Here is an 18,529-nt window from a genome sequence, read left to right as displayed (position 1 = left end):
CAGCAACCATTGCCAGCCCCCGTCCTCTGCAGACTGAGTATGACGACGACCCAGGTATTTCCCAAAACGTAAACCATACAACAGAAAAAGCTACGAAATCATCTTGGCAGCCCTGTCAGACAGCTTGGGAATTCTGCTGCACTCTCGGTGCAATGCAGTGCGTCCACCTGCATCCCCAGGAAGCAGCTCAGATTAGAGGAAGAGAAAGGGAGGCCCTGAAGACTTTGCTGGAAAGCTTTGAGAGGCTGCGACTTTACCTTCCCTTTGAAATAATCTTGCCCCCTTCCTCCACTTTTTTGGAGTGGCTGCTGACCTCAGGCAGGCCCACCTCTGCTCCTCTTGTTAGCGCCAGTAAGGAAGAATCAGATGCATATTTTATAAATCAGCATTTCTTCCAAATATTGCCACTTACATTCAGAAAGGGGCAAACCCTGAAGCTTTTATTGAAGACCTGCATCCTCTTACTCACCCACAGAAGCCCTAGGCATGCAAACTGCCCCACTGAAATCCATGGAGATACTCCACATTTACATCAGCAGGAGAGCAGAATTTGGTCCAAAACATTATTCAGCACCAATAACTTAAGCTATTTAAAGCTATCCACAATTTTCACCCACACCTTTTATTTTTAAAGCACTATTTATTATTTGTATGCCAGTGCATCTATAGGCATCAGCTGAGATCACAGCCCCACTGTGCTAGGTGCTGTTTGCACTTTCCCTACCCTGGAGAGGTTACAATATAAATAGACAGGACAGACGCAGCCAGGATTATTATCCCCATTTTTCAAAATGAGGAACAGAGACATTAAATGACTTGACCAAGGTCACCCAGAAAGTCTGTGGCACAGCCTAGAAGTGAACCCAGCTCTCCTGACACCCAGTCCACTGCCTTAACCACAAGACCATCTTACCACCCAGGTGGACATACTTAATACACCTAAGTCCATACCTGCCTGTGGGTAAGAGAGATGGGGAGAAACATGCTGATCTTGCATGAAATTAATTAGAGAAGAAAAAGAGAAGGAAAGACAAGCCTAGAGAGTTCAATGTTGTTAGGAAACAAACTAGATGCATTGTAATATGAGAAAGCTATTTGGATAACGCCTGTGTTCTTTGAAAGGCCCTCAACAAAAGGAATTTATCAGCTTTTCCTCTTTCCTCTCATTCTGGGGCTTGAATCACATATTTCTCAATGTTGCATTACCTCTAAACACCACTGGTGGTGGTGGAGTAGTTTTCACATCAGGGGGCTGGGTGTAGCTCCAATATAAAATGTTTATTGGTCAATCTTGCTAGAAATTTTTTTTTTTTAAATCATTCAACCCATTTTCCCAGCCTGATTTCCAGGCCAATCAGCAGTGCACGTGCACCTCTGAGTTTTAATTACCCCCTCAGAGAAGCTCCTGGCTTTAAGACAGGTTTCGGCACTGATGTTAGAGATCAGCTGGGTTAATGCCTGTCTCCACAGAGCAAATGGACAGGTTGCATTTGACCCTGCGATGGGAGAGGATGAATCACGGGAGGAAACACTTCCCCCCATGTCTCCCACTGTGCAATTGGTTTTAAATGCATCACGTATACTTTGTAAGCACATCAAAGTTAGACCCAAAGCTAAGGATGTTGTTTATTAACTCCCCAAAGCAAGCTTGGATTCTGAGAGTCATACTGACAGGTTATAAAAGATATTTTCCCCTTGTGATAAATCTTTTTTCCCCTTCATGCTTGAAATGAGTCATCACTTAGCCACACTAACATCTAGTGTGGGGTTAGAGCTAGGAAAGTGACTAGGTAAAAAACGACAAGTGTGTGGTTCTTGTGTTTATTCCCTCTATGAGCCAGATTCTACAATCCTTATTCCGCCCTTTGAAGTCAATGGGAGTTTTGTCCATGAGTCAGAACTGAATAAGGACTAGGGAATCTGACCTAGTGTTTTTCAGATTGCATCAGTTTTTCAAGGCAAATTATTATTTTGATGGGACTCTGCCTGGGACCAGACAGCTGGGATCTGACTGCCTCTTTTGTCATCTTCATCAGTAACAATTTCACCATTAGGAATTAGTTGATCATTTTCATAGTGCTCAAGAAAGAATAGCATCCAACGTGCTTTCCCCTGAACGCACAGGCCAGCTCTCCCTGTGGAGCAGGAAATGTGAGCAGATCTGACTCAAGGACACATGTATGTCTAGTATTTGTGTTTATGTTTTTCCCTTGGCTTTTGTAATGCCGCAGGGAGCAGTTCACAGGGCTGAAATAATGTGGTCTTCTCATCATCTTCCAATGTGGTCATCTTGTTTCAGTTCCTGTCTGGGTGGAAATGCCATAGGAAGAGTAGTCCATGTAATTTCAGCCCCATAAACGGCCCCGAGGGAAGGAAAAAGCCCATGAAAAATAAACACCAGCACCAGGATATTTGGGTTTATTCAGATTTAACTGAACACTGAACTGCCCTTTCCCCCTGAGCTCGCACAGCTTTGGCAGAAGCCCAGTGCCAAGTCCTACAGGCTCCCCTCGTCTGAGATAATCACAATGCAGCTTTCAGCCTGTTTGGCTTTGCAGTGTTTTCTGGCTCACGCTGCCTTGTACAAAACTGTCTGTCATAGAGGAAGCTGTAATATCACATGCGGCGGTGGTGAGAGAGAACACATGAGAGGAAGGTACAGCTGCTAAACTTCACACCAGAACCGAATCCAAATGGAGACGGAGCAGATGCTTCAAGCCAGCCACAGAAGCATCATCAAACAGAGAATGAAAAATGAAATCAAAAGAGACCCAGGCTCATGAGAAGTATATCGAGCAACCTTGTTGATTATTTAAATTAGGGTAGCACTCTCACAATCGAGATTGGAGCCCATTGTGCTAGGTGCTGTACAAACAGAGCACCAAAGAGTTCTCAAACTAAACAGACAAGATGGACAAAGAGTGGGAAGGGAAAGGGAAAGTGGCTTGCCCAAGGTGACCCAGCAGATCAGTGGCAAAACCAGGAATAGAACCCAGGAGTCCAGTGCCCAATCTATTGCACCTCAGCTTAGTTGCCAGCCCATCACAATAGTCCTCATGTGCACTCTTAGCCAGCGCACCCATTGTTCACAAGCACTCGTCAGCTCTGCCACCTGCTCTCTAAGTTCCTAATACGTCGTTCCGTTAGCACCTAGCACGGCACTGTTAGGAGAGCAACAGCGCCTGCCTCATCACACCACCAGTTTCCCTTCTCCAAGGCCCAGCGAGTCAAGTGGAGCTGGGATTGTTCCCTCTTTCAGCTCCCCATTACGAATCAGTGGTTCAAGTCCCTGCCTTCTCAGCCACTCTCCCCCCCCCCCCCCACCATAGAACCCTACTCCCTTTTGCTCCTCAAAATCCCCAGCAGGTTTTCCTCACATCAGTCCTTTCTGTCACTGCTCCCTTCTCAACAGGAGGTCAGCATGACAGATATTTGCCCCCATATCAATATCCCAGAGCTTGAGTCTCTGTTATCCTGCACGCTGGGCAGCCATTGATTGACACCAGAGCAAAGCAGTTGCTAAATGCTACCAGGTCAGAATGGTATCGTTTTACACCCACTGTGCATGGGTATAGATAACTGCACAAGATGCATGGAGGAAACAGTCGGGCCCAAAGTCTTTAGGCACAGAGATGTACTCATGGAGTAGGATGCCTAAAAATACTATTTTCTCCCTCCTCTGCCACAAAATTTACTCTGTACTCCCTGCAATGCTTGGCAAGAACATGAAAACTAGAAGTGAACCCAAACTGCTGAGCATACCTGTAATTCCAGCCGATACAGTCTCCTCTTTGGCTCTTTCCCTTCTCCACAGGCATGCAGGGCACCTTAGAGCAAAGGTGCTTATCAGCTCAGGTCCTGTACCCCAACACAAGCAATGAAACAAAGCACCAAAGCCAGATGATTGGCTCCTGGAAAGTTCCTCCACCCTTTTCACTGCTGACCTGGTTTGTTTCTTACAAGAAGCTGAAATTCTGGGGAGCCAGCCCCCTGAGCTACTGTTATCTGGTAGGAATCACCAAAGCATGTTTTCCACTCATTGTCATGGGTCATGACCTATAGCTGCTCTTGAAGGTCTGGGGCCTTTCTTCCTTCTTTTACCTTTCCATAGCAGCCTTGATTTCAAATTGAAAAATCCTGTAGCAAAGTACTCCCCTCTTGGGGGCTGAGTGTCTGTCGCCTTCCTGAGCTCACGCAGTGTAAGAATTCCACAGTTGTTGGTTAGCTGTCTATCTCAATTACATCAGCGATTAGAGAAATGTTGAGCGGTTCAGGCTGCAGGGCAGGGAACAGGTGACCTACTGTTCCTTTTGCTAAACATATGCCTGGAGTGCTAATTGCATAGGCCATGTGTGCAGTGAGCCATGGTGTCGTTTCTGGGCCTCAGCAACCCAAGACCCATGTGAAAAGTAAAATGCCTCAAATAAGCAATCAGATGTGAGTGGGAAAAGCTGACTGGAGTTTAGCATCAAGCTGCCCCTTTTGTTAGTCTGTCCCAAGCATGAGATCAGATGGGGTGCTTTTATGCCCTATCTACACCAGTGATTTTCAAACTTTTTTTCTGGAGACCCTGTTGAAGAAAATTGTTGATGCCCATGACCCAACGGAGCTGGGGATGAGGGGTTTGGGGCGTGGGAGGGGCTCAGGGCTGGGGCAGAGGGTTGAGGTGCAGGGGTGAGAGCTGTGGGGTGGAGCCAGGAATGAAGGGTTCAGGGTATGGGAGGGGGCTCTGGGCTGGGGCAAGGAGTTGGGGTGCAGGAGGAGGTCAGGGCTCTGGGCTGGGGGTGGAGCCTCTGGGGTGGGGATAAGGGGTTTGGGGTGCAGGAGGGGCTCCAGGTTTGGGGGGGGGCTCTGGGGTGGGAGTGTGGGAGGGGGTCAGGGCTCTGGAGTGGGGCCAGGGATGAGGGGTGCAGGAAGGGGTTCCAGGTTGGGGGGGGGGGAATCAGGACAGGGGATTAGGGCACAGACTTACCTCCAGTGGCTCCCTGTCAGCAGCACAGCGGGGCTGCTAAGGGAGGCTTCCTTCCTGTCCTGGCACTGCAGACCATGGGGTGGGGCCATGGGCAGGGCCACAGGTGGAAGAGGTGGAGTGGGGGGAAGCTCAGAGCTCCAGCCAGTGCAGAGAGCTCTGCAGCTGCAGTCCCAGCAGAGGCTGACAGCTTGACCCTGGCCAGGGCTGAGCTCTCATCCCTGCCCCTATAGCCCTGACCGAGCTCTCAGCCCTCCCCTGCTCCAGCCAGGGCCATGGGGGGAGGAGGTGAGAGCCCTGAGTGGGGGTGTGGCCTGTGTTTTTCACATGGTGCAATACTCTGAGATTTTCCACCCCCTCATAGACCTGGGAGCTAGGAGCCCTGACTAAGCCAGTTGTACATACACAGCCAGGCCAGCCTAAGAACCTCCTTAGAATGCACCCCTGGTTTGACAATCATGCCCTAACTATTTCTGTGTGGGCACAAATGTCTGTGTAGAGTCACTCTGGTTGCAAACCTGGGACCTGATCTGAGGAAGCACTTAAGCACATTCTTAACTTTAAGCATGTGAGTAGTTCCATTGCCTTCAAATGGGAATATGCTCTCAGGCTTAACATTAAGCATATGCTTAAGTGCTTTTCTGGGTGAGGGCCTTGATGATAATCTATAGAGTATACAGACAAGGTGGGTGAGGCAATATCTTCTTTTGGACCAACTTCTGTTGGTGAGAGAGACCACCAGAAATTGGTCCAATAAAAGATATTACCTCGTCCACCTTGTCTCTCTAATATCCTGGGACCAACAAGGCTATAACAACACTGCATATAGAGTAGGCAGGTCTTTAATGTAGTTCAGCACCACCCTGGAGACCCAAGGATAGTGTCCAGACGCACTCATGCATGTCAGTCTGATAAGCTGCACGCGTCAAGGGAGACAGGGTGTAGTAAAGGGATGTGCCAGGGATACTACTTATCTGACTGAGAACAAATGAAAATTCATCCCAACAAAGGACTCAGTGCTGTAGAGATAAGAGCAAGCGCGGTCTTTTAGGCTGGACACTAAGAGTTGAGGCCCTCTGGAATATACTTAGGCAGCCTAAAATAAAAATTCTACGTGGACTATTAAGAGATTACATGGCTTGATTTTGAGGCGCAGTCTAACTGCTAGTGTACTAAAAAAATCCCACCATCTCCACACTAACTTTTCATGAGATGCTTAAATAAATCGATCCACAAATTTAGGCTTGGGGGAGGCAAAACACCCGCAAAGCAGAGGAGGTTTACAAATTCAGTTATGAACAGACATGTCTGCCTGAAGCTCAAACACAACAGTTTTATGCCAGTGCATGGGTGACCCAGGCGATTAAAGTGACTTGTATTAGCTAGGCTGGAATACAGCTGCTCTGAACATTTTTGACAGAATACGTGAACAACATTTGGTAAAATTTGGGCTGGAGGTGGGGAGGAATCTAAACAAACTGTTTCAACTTTCTTGTTTTGTTTCAATAAGGTAAAAACAATCCAATTCATTTCATTTCAACTTTTATATTATAGTAAAATATTAATGTTAACCTTATATTTTGTTATATATTTAATGTTTTATTTAATATTTCACTATAATATAAATGTCTAAACAAAATCAACCGACTACTGAAATGAAAATTTTTTACCTTATCAAGATGAAATTATTTGACACTATCCAAATAAAATATTTAAATAGTCCCAAATTGAAATTTTTCCAAATTTTCATTCCATGGACATTTTGGCTTGTCATTCTGATTTGGAATGATTTCCACCTCCCCATTTTGGAATGTCCCATGGAACCAAAATTTTGGTTTCCAACCAGCTACAGGCTAGACTAGCTAGCTGCTGCCTCAGTAGATGGGAAGAAAGAAAGGTCCTTCCAGGCACATGTATGAATCTACTGTTTCCCAGCACACGTCTGGTGGAAACCACTATTCCTCCTCTTAGATTTTTGGAGCAGTTTTGCAAGGTGCTGAGCAACCTCAACCCTTACTGGTTTAAATAGGAATTGAGGGCAGACACCTAGCACCTTATGTGATGCTTTTAATGGGTTATTATCTAATCACAGCCTGCATTTGGCTCTGTTTCTGGGTGTTTGTTGAAAAAAAATCTGTAGGGCACTGACAAGCTGTGGCTGCTGTAATTGGAAAAGGGCCCTTGATTCTTTTCAGGGGCAGGAAAGCACAGAGCTTCTTGTAGGCGAGCAATTCGTCATTGGAGGCAGCATCAGAAAAGCAGGTGACACTGCTGACCACTTGCGAGCATTGCACAGGAAAGCAATCACTGAAAGAAAACTGCACCTACAGCAGATGAGATGGCATGGTTTCTTTGGTTAGCTGGGGAGTTCTATGCGGGGACCCTAGGAAGAGATGAGAAAGGAAAATATGGAAGCTTAGGGACTGGAGGGTCTTGTTTTCTAACAAACCAATCTTTTTTTCTCCTTCTTTCAAAACAAGAAGACCCATTCAAAATAACACTGATACCCAGTGTGTACAGGGGCAGAGCCTGATCTCACGGCACCAGTGTAAACCTAATAGGCCTCCTTCTTCTCGAACTCCCACTGGCTTTGTACTAGTGGGACTCACTAGCATTACTCCTGATTCACAACGGCGTCAGAGGAGAATCATGTCTCAGGCTCATGAAGTTCATTGGGGTTTCGGTAAGATGTGGTTCAGGTCTATGTGAGTCCAGCTGGGCACCCCTTTCATTTTGGTGGTGAGCACTTTGCTGTACTACTCTCTAACAAGAAGGCCCATTGTGTGTTACGTTAAATCAACCATCACTCCCATTTTACAGATGGGGAAACAGCAACAGATGGGAAAATTCCGCACTTATTTATACCAGTTAAATCCCAAGTGCTCCTGATTTGCACCAGCATAACTGAGAACAGAATTTGGACCTCAGACAGGTTAAAGACTGCACAGATCCATGCACAGATCACTAGGGCTATGCTCTCTCCCCACCAAAGAGTAAGGCAGATTGTTATTTAAAATCCCAGATCTAGGAAGCCATTTGAAATGAATAAAAGCATCTGTAACGCCTGTCACAGTGGCAAACCAAGGGGAACAAAGAGCAGCTAGCAGAGGTGTGATGCACACAGAATGCCAGCTGTCTGCATATCACAAACCCCTTTGCACTCTGTTTATCACCAGCCTTTGGAGCATTGGGCAAGACTCAACCGCCATGACCGGGAGGGGTACTCACCCCATCGGTTTCCTGGGCACTGGTGGACCTTGGCATTTCCTGCCTTCTACATTTCTAAGCAGGGACAGGCCCTTGAAAAAAAAAAAAAAAGCAATGGACTCTGAGAGCACCTGGCTGGTGAGCATGTGCAGAGCAGGAAAAGGTTTGTTCTGCCTCTTTTTCTGTTTGCTGGGCAGCAAGGGATATGCTTCACAATGGGCAGGAAGCCAACTGCCCTGGGAAAGCATGTGATCTCAGAGGTCTAGCCCTAGGTCACTGGTAAATCTAGAATTAGGCTAGATTGTCCCTAGTCCTTGCATGGATAAGCACCACTGGTACCTCCAGGGCTGGAGTCAATCACTGTCCCTGTGGCCAGGGACTGCTGTCTCCTAGAGTCCTGCGGGTGCACATCACCCCCAAGGGAGTGGAGGAGGAGCAGTGCGTGCAGTAGATTGGAAGAGGCGGGGGAGTTCGCACTACTACGCAGCCAAGGAAGAGGTGAGCATCACTACTCAAGTCAGAGAGGAGAGGGAGCTGCACCCTTTCCATTAGCCCTGGGAGACGCAATGGGACTGAGGCACCCTGGACTGAGATGCAATGGCCTGGGGAGCTGTGCTATCCAGTGGAGAGGGCAACCCATGCACTTCTCCCCTGTGCGCCAGGGTGGGTTGGCTCTATATTGTTCCCCACAAGCTCTATGCTGCAGTCTGGCCCTTAACCTGCGCAATGCTCAGGGCGTGGCCTGCACAGCCAGAGATGTGGGCTGGCCTGATAAAGGGGGCAGCTGATAGAGAGGGCCTCTAGCTCTGGCAAAGGGACTGTCTACATGGCTGGTATCACTGCAGTTGCCAGAGCTGAAAATAGCCCTCAACACACAAAGCCCCTGGCACTGGCTCTCTGAGCACTCCCACTGTCTGAGGTGCAGCTGCTCCAGCTCCCAGGCTGCAGTGCTGCCATGACACCCAGCAGGTGCATGTTCAATCAGTGGCAGTGTGTGCATTTACCAAGGAAATGGCTGATCTCAGAAGGTCCTGGGCACCTGGGAGCAGGAGCAAGCCCTTAAGTTGTGACAGTCTCCCGAGTTCCCTCCCTGCAGTTACGGCTCCATGCATAGATAGCTTTGGTTACCTGCAGGGAGTTTCTGGTGGGGAGGATTCAGAGCTCACCTCTGTACCTCAGGCCTGGCCCCAGGGGTATTCTGAACGTGGGTGAGATGCTGGCTCATGTAGAATGAAGGAACTGAAATATGGCTCAGGAATTGCAGGCTCAACACCACTCTCTGGGGAGTGCAACATCACAGTGCTGTTTGTGGGTTCATAGACACAACACTCCACTGCCCTGATTGAGAGTAAAGGGGTAAGGGAGGTGGGTTGGGGAAGGGCTGGTCCCTCTCTTTCTTTCACCACTGAAAAGAGTGGATGAGAAAGTGTCTGCAGCATGTGCAGGGACTCGGGGGGAAGCAAGGCAGGGCTGCCTGATAGGAAGGAGCTTTGCTACTAGTGAGTCAGTACATTCTAGGCATCTCTCCCCCTCTCCAGGCAAGACCATGGAGAGGTGAGGAGTCATTTGAATTAATTACTGGTCTAATTTCTCTGTGGAGGCCTCAGACACTGTCAATCCTTTCCTTGGCTTCCCCTTTCACTCTGGCAGCTTGGTTCCTTTGCAGCGGTTGTTCCCTGCCAGCGCTTGCTGCTTTAGTGATTCAGAGGTTTCCTCTACTCTGCTCTCACCGCTATCTCTCTCTCCCCCTGGAGAGCAGCCTGGGGGTGTTAACAGCACATTCTGCTGTGGGGCTGCCCTACTGAGTCCATAGCCAAGGTCTGCTAGGGCATCGATGCCTTGCTCATCACCATGACGTGGCCACGCCACAAGGTTGTACCTGGTTTTCCTACGTAAAGGAACCTGCTGGGTTTGTGGCAGCAGGTCCAGAGGGCAGAGCAAGGGAGATGGGAGTCTCGCCATCCAGGCACACTGTGACCTTCATCATTTTAGAGTCTGAACACTGTGCAGTTACCTCACTGCATACCTTTGAGATGGGTTTGCATAATCACCCCTCTTTTACACTCAGTGAACTAAGGCACGGAGAGATTAACGGGACCAGCCCAAGGTCACACAGTAAGCCTGTGGCAGAGATGCAAGTAGAACCCAGATCTTCTGAGCCCCAGTCCAAGGACCCTCCCCTCAAGACCATCCCTTCTCTCTAAGCTCCTGGGAGCTCTATTCCCAGCTCCTGGCTCACTATTGGGTATGTCACTGAACCTCTCTGTGCCTCAGCTTACCCATTCGCTAGGTGGATAACAAACTATTTCCTTTCCAAGCACTGAGACTGATGGCTGACAGGGCCTGCTAAGGCACTGAGCGCCATGATAATGTTGCTGTACTAAGTTTTTTAGCTGGTGGCTATGGGGGCACCCTATGACACTCAGATGCAGAAGCACAGCAGAATTCCCCTCACCCTGCTTAATAATGATTCCAAATGGATCTAGCAACACCTAGGAGTGTCAGGGAAATGAACCATCTCCAGAGGCTTTAAGCCGAGCTAATGAGCTGAAAATGGTTCAGCAGCAAGGGAGTGAAATGCTCTCATCTAGGGTAGCAGCGAGAGCATCTAGCTCTAGTCCTGCACTGGTAGGTATGGCAGATAGCAGACTTCAAGCCAAACATCCTTCAGTCCTTTCGACTGGATCCCCAGCTAACACACGCTCGCTCACCTGCTGGTCACCATATGTTTCACTTGTTCAAAAACAACCGCTCTCCAGTTCTGAGTAACTGAAGAAAGGGACGAAGATGCTGATTGCTTTTCTAGGTCCCACCCAGAAAGCCTGTGCAGGAGCAGACAGGGCCTGAACTAACACCCATGATTTCTGTGGGCTTTGGATCAGGCCCCTGGTCACTAGCAGTATGGCTGGCATGTGTGCTCATAGCTTATGCACATGTGTGGCTACCAGCCCTGAGGCTTTCTGACTGCTAGGAGCTCTCTCCCTGCTCAGCCCCTCCTCCTCTGAATTTACAGACTGATTTTGTGAAAAACCTCCTCGTCAAAAAGGTGATGCCAGCTTCATTTTGTTTCATCAGTGTTTGTTCCAGGCTTTGTTTGCAACCCATATAGCTCTTGCTTTACTGGGAGGTGCACAGATGTCCTGACTTATTTGCACTTCTATAGGATGATATGAGAACTCACATTTTATAAAGCCCCCACAACAGTATTGCCAACCCCAAATGTTCAAAAATCATGAGTCAGGCTCACCAAAAAGCATGAGTTTGGATTTAAAATAATTGTTATTTGCATCCTGCTTTTTGAGCCTTTATTGTGCTCTACGGTCATATTTTGAAGCTTTCTCAACAGCCACAAGGGCTAGAAACTTACTTTTTCTTTAAGGATGAAGGCTGATAGCATCACATCTCCACTTGACTCCAGGAGCTGGGGCTTTAAGGGAAAACAATAACTGTCATGAGACTCATGACAAAATCATAGCAACACTGCTAGAATAAATAAAGACTAGCAGCACTGACTCCAGGCAGCAGCCCCAGACACTGAATAGAGATGCCTTTAATTTGGGGAGGTCCTGAGCTTGCGATACCTTTGGTCTGACATTCTGAGGTGCTGGATACCCACAGGCTAGTGCCAGCTGAGATCAGTGAGAGATGGATGGGTTCAGCACCTCCTGACAGTCAGGCTCAAGATTTCTCAAGTTGGACACACCCAAATCAGTCCTCACTTTTGAAAATTTCAGCCCACATGCCTTTCTTTTTCCAAGCCCCCGGGCTAAGAGGAATCAGTTGTCCCTTCCTTTCCATCACTTGACAGCCTCTCTGTGCTTAGGTACAAATTGCACTAAAGAACCCCATCCGTTACCTAGTGAAATATAGAACATCAGCCTCTTTCATTTCCCCAGCAAGGAGACGTTTGCATTTGCTGTTTTACATATCCAGGCGAAAGGCACGGGGTTCAGTTATCAGCGGGGTTGTTTCCCACAGCTGTTGTGAACAAACCTGAAAATTCAAAGCAAAACCTCTGTGGTTTCTCATGCTTTCCAATGAAACAATGGCTATTCCCTCAGCATCTGCCCCGCCTGCAAGGTATTCCCCTTAAACATGGCTAACGCTCATCAGAAAGGTTTGTAAAACCTGGTGAATCTATCAGATTGAACTAAGCCACGATTTGGGTTCTTATGAAAACCAGGTAACTTTCTTCTACTAGGCTTGGGGCTTTATTGCTATGGCAGTTTTACCTAACTCTTCATGGAACGGGCCAAATTCTGTTCTCATGGCCTGATTCAAGGCCTACTGAAGGCACTGGAAAGGTTCCCATAGAGTTCAGGGTGCTGCAGCTGAAGCCCTAAGTGAGTTATTTCGAAAGCTACCTGTTTTCTTGCCTAGGACTCAGCAGGAAAGTGTTTTGTGGGGAGGGCAACTACTATCTTCCCCCAGAGCAGAGGCTGGCTGGTGCACAGATGGGACTGGGACAACTTCCTATTAGGCTTCTGGAGCAGCCATCTAGCAGAGCTCAAAGCTGCTCCTTCCCGTCAAACAAGAGCAGAGTTTGCAGCTCCCAAGTGGACACCGGCATCTGACCCAACTCCTGCCTTTTTTTTTTTTTTTTTTTCAAACTAGACCTGGTGTATTCACTGAGGTCACAGCATTAGCACAGGAGTGTAACTGTCACCATGGAAACTGGCATCTGCTTGATGTCTTGTTTTGAAGGAGCTGAGAAGCAGCTTGTGCTCAGGGGGAGAGACCTCCCGCGAGCGTGCGGTTCCCATCATTAGAGCGTTTACCTCTCCAGTGTCTCAATTACATGTCCTGCTTTCCAGCCTTGCCCTATTATCGGAGCACCGTACTCTCTAAACGCACCAGCTGCTCTTGTTTCCCAGAATCACTCAGACCCATTTACTACCCCCCCTTCTTTGTTATTGGTTTAAGATCACACCAGAGATGGGCCCAAGCCAAGTCCCCTGAATCCAACCCGCCTCTCCTGGGATCCAAAGATGTGAATGTCCCTCTCTAATTTATATTAACAAATCAAACAACCCCCTATCTAGGAAGGGAATCGTAAGAGGAGGTCAGCAAACAGCTGCCCTCTAGCATCCCTGCAGCAATTATAGTCAAGGTAATAAATTAAAAGTCATTCAAGAGAACACAGGGTTACAACAGCTTTGAACTGTTCTGACAACTGCATGGCAAAGCGGATTCCTTCAGTCCTACTCTGCATCCATACTTCTCCCCTGCCCTATTTGTTCATTCTCTCATCAGATATCAACGGCTAGATCTTGCAAATGGATCTGCCCATCATCTCCCTACACCTACCTGGAACCCCATGTGAATGCAGCGGGTTGAGCTCAGGCCAATTAATTTGTAGGAACTAAACTGTAAGATGTTTTTGGGCAGGAACTGTGTTTTTATTATGTGTGTGTACAGCACCTAACGCAGCCCTGCTCCCAGACTACAGCCTGTAGGAGCTACAATACAAATAACAAACAATATCATCATCATCAGAATGGCAAGATGCTGCTTTCCTATTGGATTGTTAACTATATTTAAGATCCTAAAACACATCTGAAGTGATTTTACTCTTTGTCACTGAGGATAGTGATTGGATGTCTTCCCTCTTACACCCCAGTTTTCTTTGAAAGGCGTCTTCTTGGATGGGACTATAGAGAGAAGCCTAACTATATAGTAGATGTGTGCATAAAATTCACAAGGACATGTGAAATAACACAGCATTCATGCTTTTTGCATTGCAAATCCAGAAGGTGGTTCTGTTTTCACAGCAGAGTCGTGGCATTTGGGTTATTTTCTGAATGAAGGCCCCTTTTTGAGCTTTGTATCAAAACCAGACTAAAATTCAATGTTAAAATAGCTCTTCACTCACTATTTGTGGAAAAATAAAAATCATCTGAGAACAAAACTTTCATAATACATAACTTCATCTATACACACACACACACACCTCCCCATCTTAGATATATGTGTGAGTGTGTGTGTGTGTGTGCCATTTATATGGCTACACACTGTCTCTCTCTCTCTATATATATATACATACACCCACCCACAAATACCCTTTAGATGGGAAGATATATGAAGTTCTATTATGGATGACTGATGGCTTGCATTTCAACTTGCAGTGAATGGATGGCTGTGTCTGAGCATGGAATCAGCTATGATTACACGCACCTGAGCATCACTAATTTAAAATAAATGCCTTGTAAACAATCCAGCTAAAGTCTGTTTGGCAGCATTATCACATTCCCAAAAGGTGAAGAAGGCATGAAGAGTGAAATGGGGGAGATAAGGAAGGGCTAGATGTATTGGGATTTCCTTTCACGCTCACTAGGAGAAAGTTTTGCTGTTACGCCATTTAGCTCCACAGCAAAGGACATGTTCCGATTTACAGTGCCAGCTTAAGTACAGCAGGAGTGCAACCAAAATCCCACTGAAAACCTGCTCGCATGAGCGTTCTAGCCCAATTTCCAAGCCATCTCTCTATAAACATCACAAGATAAACAATGCGAGCTACTCCAGTGCTTGAGATAAACAGTTTGCAGGACAAATCCCGCATTCACAGCAGCATTGTGGGAATGTGCCTTCTCCTCTAGAATAAGACAGAGAAATCAAAACAGGAGTTACTAGATATGGCAGAAGAGCAGCACCAGCCAACTTTAAAATGGTCACATTAGGGCTACTGCAGTTTAGCTCTGCCAGATTTAAAAGGTCAGGCTCAGAAAGGCATGCTGGGCAAAAAGAAGGTACCCAGACATTGGGAACAGTTCTAGGCACAAAGCAATCACAGAATTATATATAACACCCCTAAATAACAGGGCTAGTCCAGGGCATAAGGATGGTTTTGTGAGTCAGGCACTAGATGCAGACTCAGGTAATCTGAGCTCAAATCTTGATTTCACCAGGGGATAATGGGTAAATTACTTAATCCATCTACCTTGTGCTGCTATTTGTACAATGGGGATAGTATTTGCTACCTCCCAGGGGTGTTGCCTGGGTAAGATGAGCAGGTATTTTGGTGATGAGGGTAACATAAGTACCTAGATAGAAAACAGTGGTAGAAGAACATAGTCCTGCTGAAAGATTGAAGTTCTATGTCATTTTGCTGGTGCCCAGATACCAAAGCGATGGGCACATGTGAAAGAGAAAGGAGGCACAAGATAAAGATGACCAAGAGGCTCAGATACACAATATTTGGAGGCTGGGACTCAGAGGCAGGCTGTCAGATATTTGTCTTGCATTTTGGGGGCCCCCGTCATTGTGGGCCCTGTGCCACTGCACGGTTTGTTTCATGGTAAATCCGCTCCTGGCCCCAGACCTTTCTATCTGCCTTTATTCTGTAACCTCCATTTTCCCAGGTATCAGCCAGAGATGGACGGAAATTACAAGCTCTCTGGAGCAGGAACTGTCTCACTTGTTACTCGTTTGTACAGCACCTAGCACAGTGGGGGGATCCTTGGTCAGAGTTCCTAGGCCCTCCTCTAACATGAATAAACAATAGTACTAATAACACTGAGCTGAACCATCCTGAACTCTGGGAGCTTGCAGAAAATGTGGCCTAGATCCAAACCATCCCCTTTCCTCTGGCAATGAGAGCCCACCTATTGAGGTTTTGGGGTTAGGGAATCACTCTTCGTTTGACCCCTCTGCAGTATTTCCTTATATCAGAACCAGGGCTGATGGTGATCTCATTTCCACCAGCACAGAACAGGAATAGGTCCGCCCCAGGGAATGCTTATCATATGGGATGGCTCATCTTACCTTTTTCACTTTCCAAGATAGTGGCTTTTTCTGGGATCGATTATTTCCTGGAACAGAAATACTTCCTTAAAAAAAACAACCCACTGACATAACACTTTCAAATGTGATGAGACAATTAAGGTTTATTGTCTTGTAATGTTTAAAGTGTAAATGAGCTGCTAACTTTCCTGGGCACTACATTCCTTTGGCTCTTCTTTTTTGGGGGAGTGGGGAGATGTATCTGGCAAAATAAGCAACAGTGGCTATTAGCATCGAGTGGAGGAGGGACGTGAGCACGTCACCTGCAGAGTCCCCAAGGAGTCAGAGGAAGTTCTGTTATTATTCCTGCACGGAGCCAAAGCAAAACCACTAGCCATGGATGAGCTACTGGGAGGAGACAATGTTTGAGTGCAGTGCTGGGGGGCTCCCCCTCTCCCTCCTTTGGGCTCTACTATTGTAACAGAGATACTGGCTGGGTCTGTGTGTGGCCCATCTACAGACAGTCCCTAAAGGGTGTACCTCCTTCCAGGGGTGAAGGAGCCCTGACTTAGCAAGTGACCCTGGGAGGTCCTCCTCTTACAGTGATAAACACATGTTCTGTTGTCACTGAGCTCCTGCTTGGGTCATCATTCCAGGGACTCTGATGGCTTGTGCTAACCCACAAAAAGAAGACTGCGAGGTCACTTAACACTGTACTCTGCCCATCCTGGCCCATTTCCATCTCCGGATCACAAGGTGCTTTCCACACTCTGATTAAACCAGTCAGCACCCCTGGGAGGGCGTGATAAGTATGATTATCCCCACTTACAAAGAGGACAATGGAGATATTTTTGCCACGCCTACACTACCAATATACTGTGGTTTGGAATGGGTGCAGCGGAAGTGGCGCTAAACATGATTTGGCTGCAAGAGTAGACAAGGACAAATCATTTCGAGCATCATTTAAAAAAACAGCTTGGAGCAGAATCCTCTAGGAAGTCTCCTTTGGATACTGCCATACAGGGCTAATTTACTTATTCAGCGAGTAGATACTGCAGTGCTGGGCAATACAGAAAAGCATTTAATAAAATAAAATAAAGAGGAAGGACAGGCTTGTTGTTTAGACACTGACTGGGTCTCAGGAGACTTACCATCAAATGCTGGCTTTGCTGCTTGTCCTTGAGCAAGTCACTCAACCTTTCAATGCTCCAATTTCCCCATTTTCAAAAGGGGAATAACGGTACCGTCTTTCTCCCAGCCTGCGTCTGTCTTGTCTATATAGGCCCCAATTTGACAGACACTGAGGCTACGTCTGCACTTAAAACACTACCGTGGCACAGCTGCAGTGCTTCAGTGTAGACTCGCACTACAGGGACAGGAGGGGTTCTCCCGTCACTATCATTAACCCACCTCCCCTAAAGGCAGTAGCTAGTTCGATGGAAGAACTGCCAACGCCAGGGGTTAGATCAGCATAGACTTCTCAGTAGCTATGCCAATGTAACCTTTCCGCATAGGGCTTGGCGACACTTGAAATGCCTCAGCATCACAGGTGTTCTGCTGTAGAGCTTCAGTGTAGACACCACCTATGCCGATGGGAGAACCTCTCCCATCGGCATAGGTAATCCACCTCCCTGAGAGGTGGTAGGAATAGTTTTTTCGTTGAACTAGTGCTGTCTACACTGCAGGTTAGGTTGGCTTACCTTCACACCCCTGAGCGACGTCGTGAAGCCAACTTAATTTTCTTGTGTAGACCAGGGCTAGACCAGCCCCGACATAACTATGCCAGAAAGCCCCACTGTGTAGACGCAGCCTACACCAACAAAAGGGTTTTTCTTTCAGTGAAGGAACACTACCTCCCTGAATGAGAGCTACCTCAATGGACACATTCTTCTGTTGACATAGCTGCATCTACACTGAGGATTAGGTTGGCATAGCTACACTGATCAAGGGTGTGTTTTTCCACACCCCTGACTGAGGTAGCCCTGCCAAGATAACGTTCAAGTGTAGACTAAGCCTGACACACATGCTTCACTTTAAGCATCTGAGTAGTCTCACTGAAATCAAAGTTAAGTATGTACATATGTGTTTGCAGGATCAGGGCCTTAGACTGTAAGTACTTTGGGGCAGGAGCTCTCTCTTACTATATGTTTGTACAGCTCCTAGCACAATGAGCCTCTGATCCTGGCTAGGGTCTCTAGGCACTACCCTAATAATAACATATTACACTAAACTGTGTGGATTGAAGGGGGGTAATTTTAGCTATTCACATCGTAACATGTTGTTATTTTATTTGATATTACAGGAAAATGTGCATGGAGACTGGCCTTTCCTGTTACAGATCTGCACTTCTGGAGTTTGTCCAATATACCTTTTTACTGATGAGTGCCACATCTACCAGTGTGAGCTAAGCCAATTAATCAGGCAGGCTACCCCTTTCCTCAGCTGTCCGTGTCAGCACAAGTTGCTATGCAATTGATGGGACCCTTGTAAAGGGTCAGGAGTTAATACATTTCACTGGTTTTCCGTTTGCAATGTATTTCAGGTTTATGAAGAGATATCAGTTTGGTTAATCACTTAAGCTTTACTGTTGAGAATGAGGAAGATTAGGCTCCAGCCAGGGAAAAAGTTAATAAT

Source organism: Terrapene carolina, unplaced genomic scaffold (assembly GCF_002925995.2).
Source record: "Terrapene carolina triunguis isolate 2854851 unplaced genomic scaffold, T_m_triunguis-2.0 Scaffold714, whole genome shotgun sequence".
NCBI classification, from domain to species: domain Eukaryota; kingdom Metazoa; phylum Chordata; order Testudines; family Emydidae; genus Terrapene; species Terrapene triunguis.
This window is presented reverse-complemented; position numbering follows the sequence as displayed.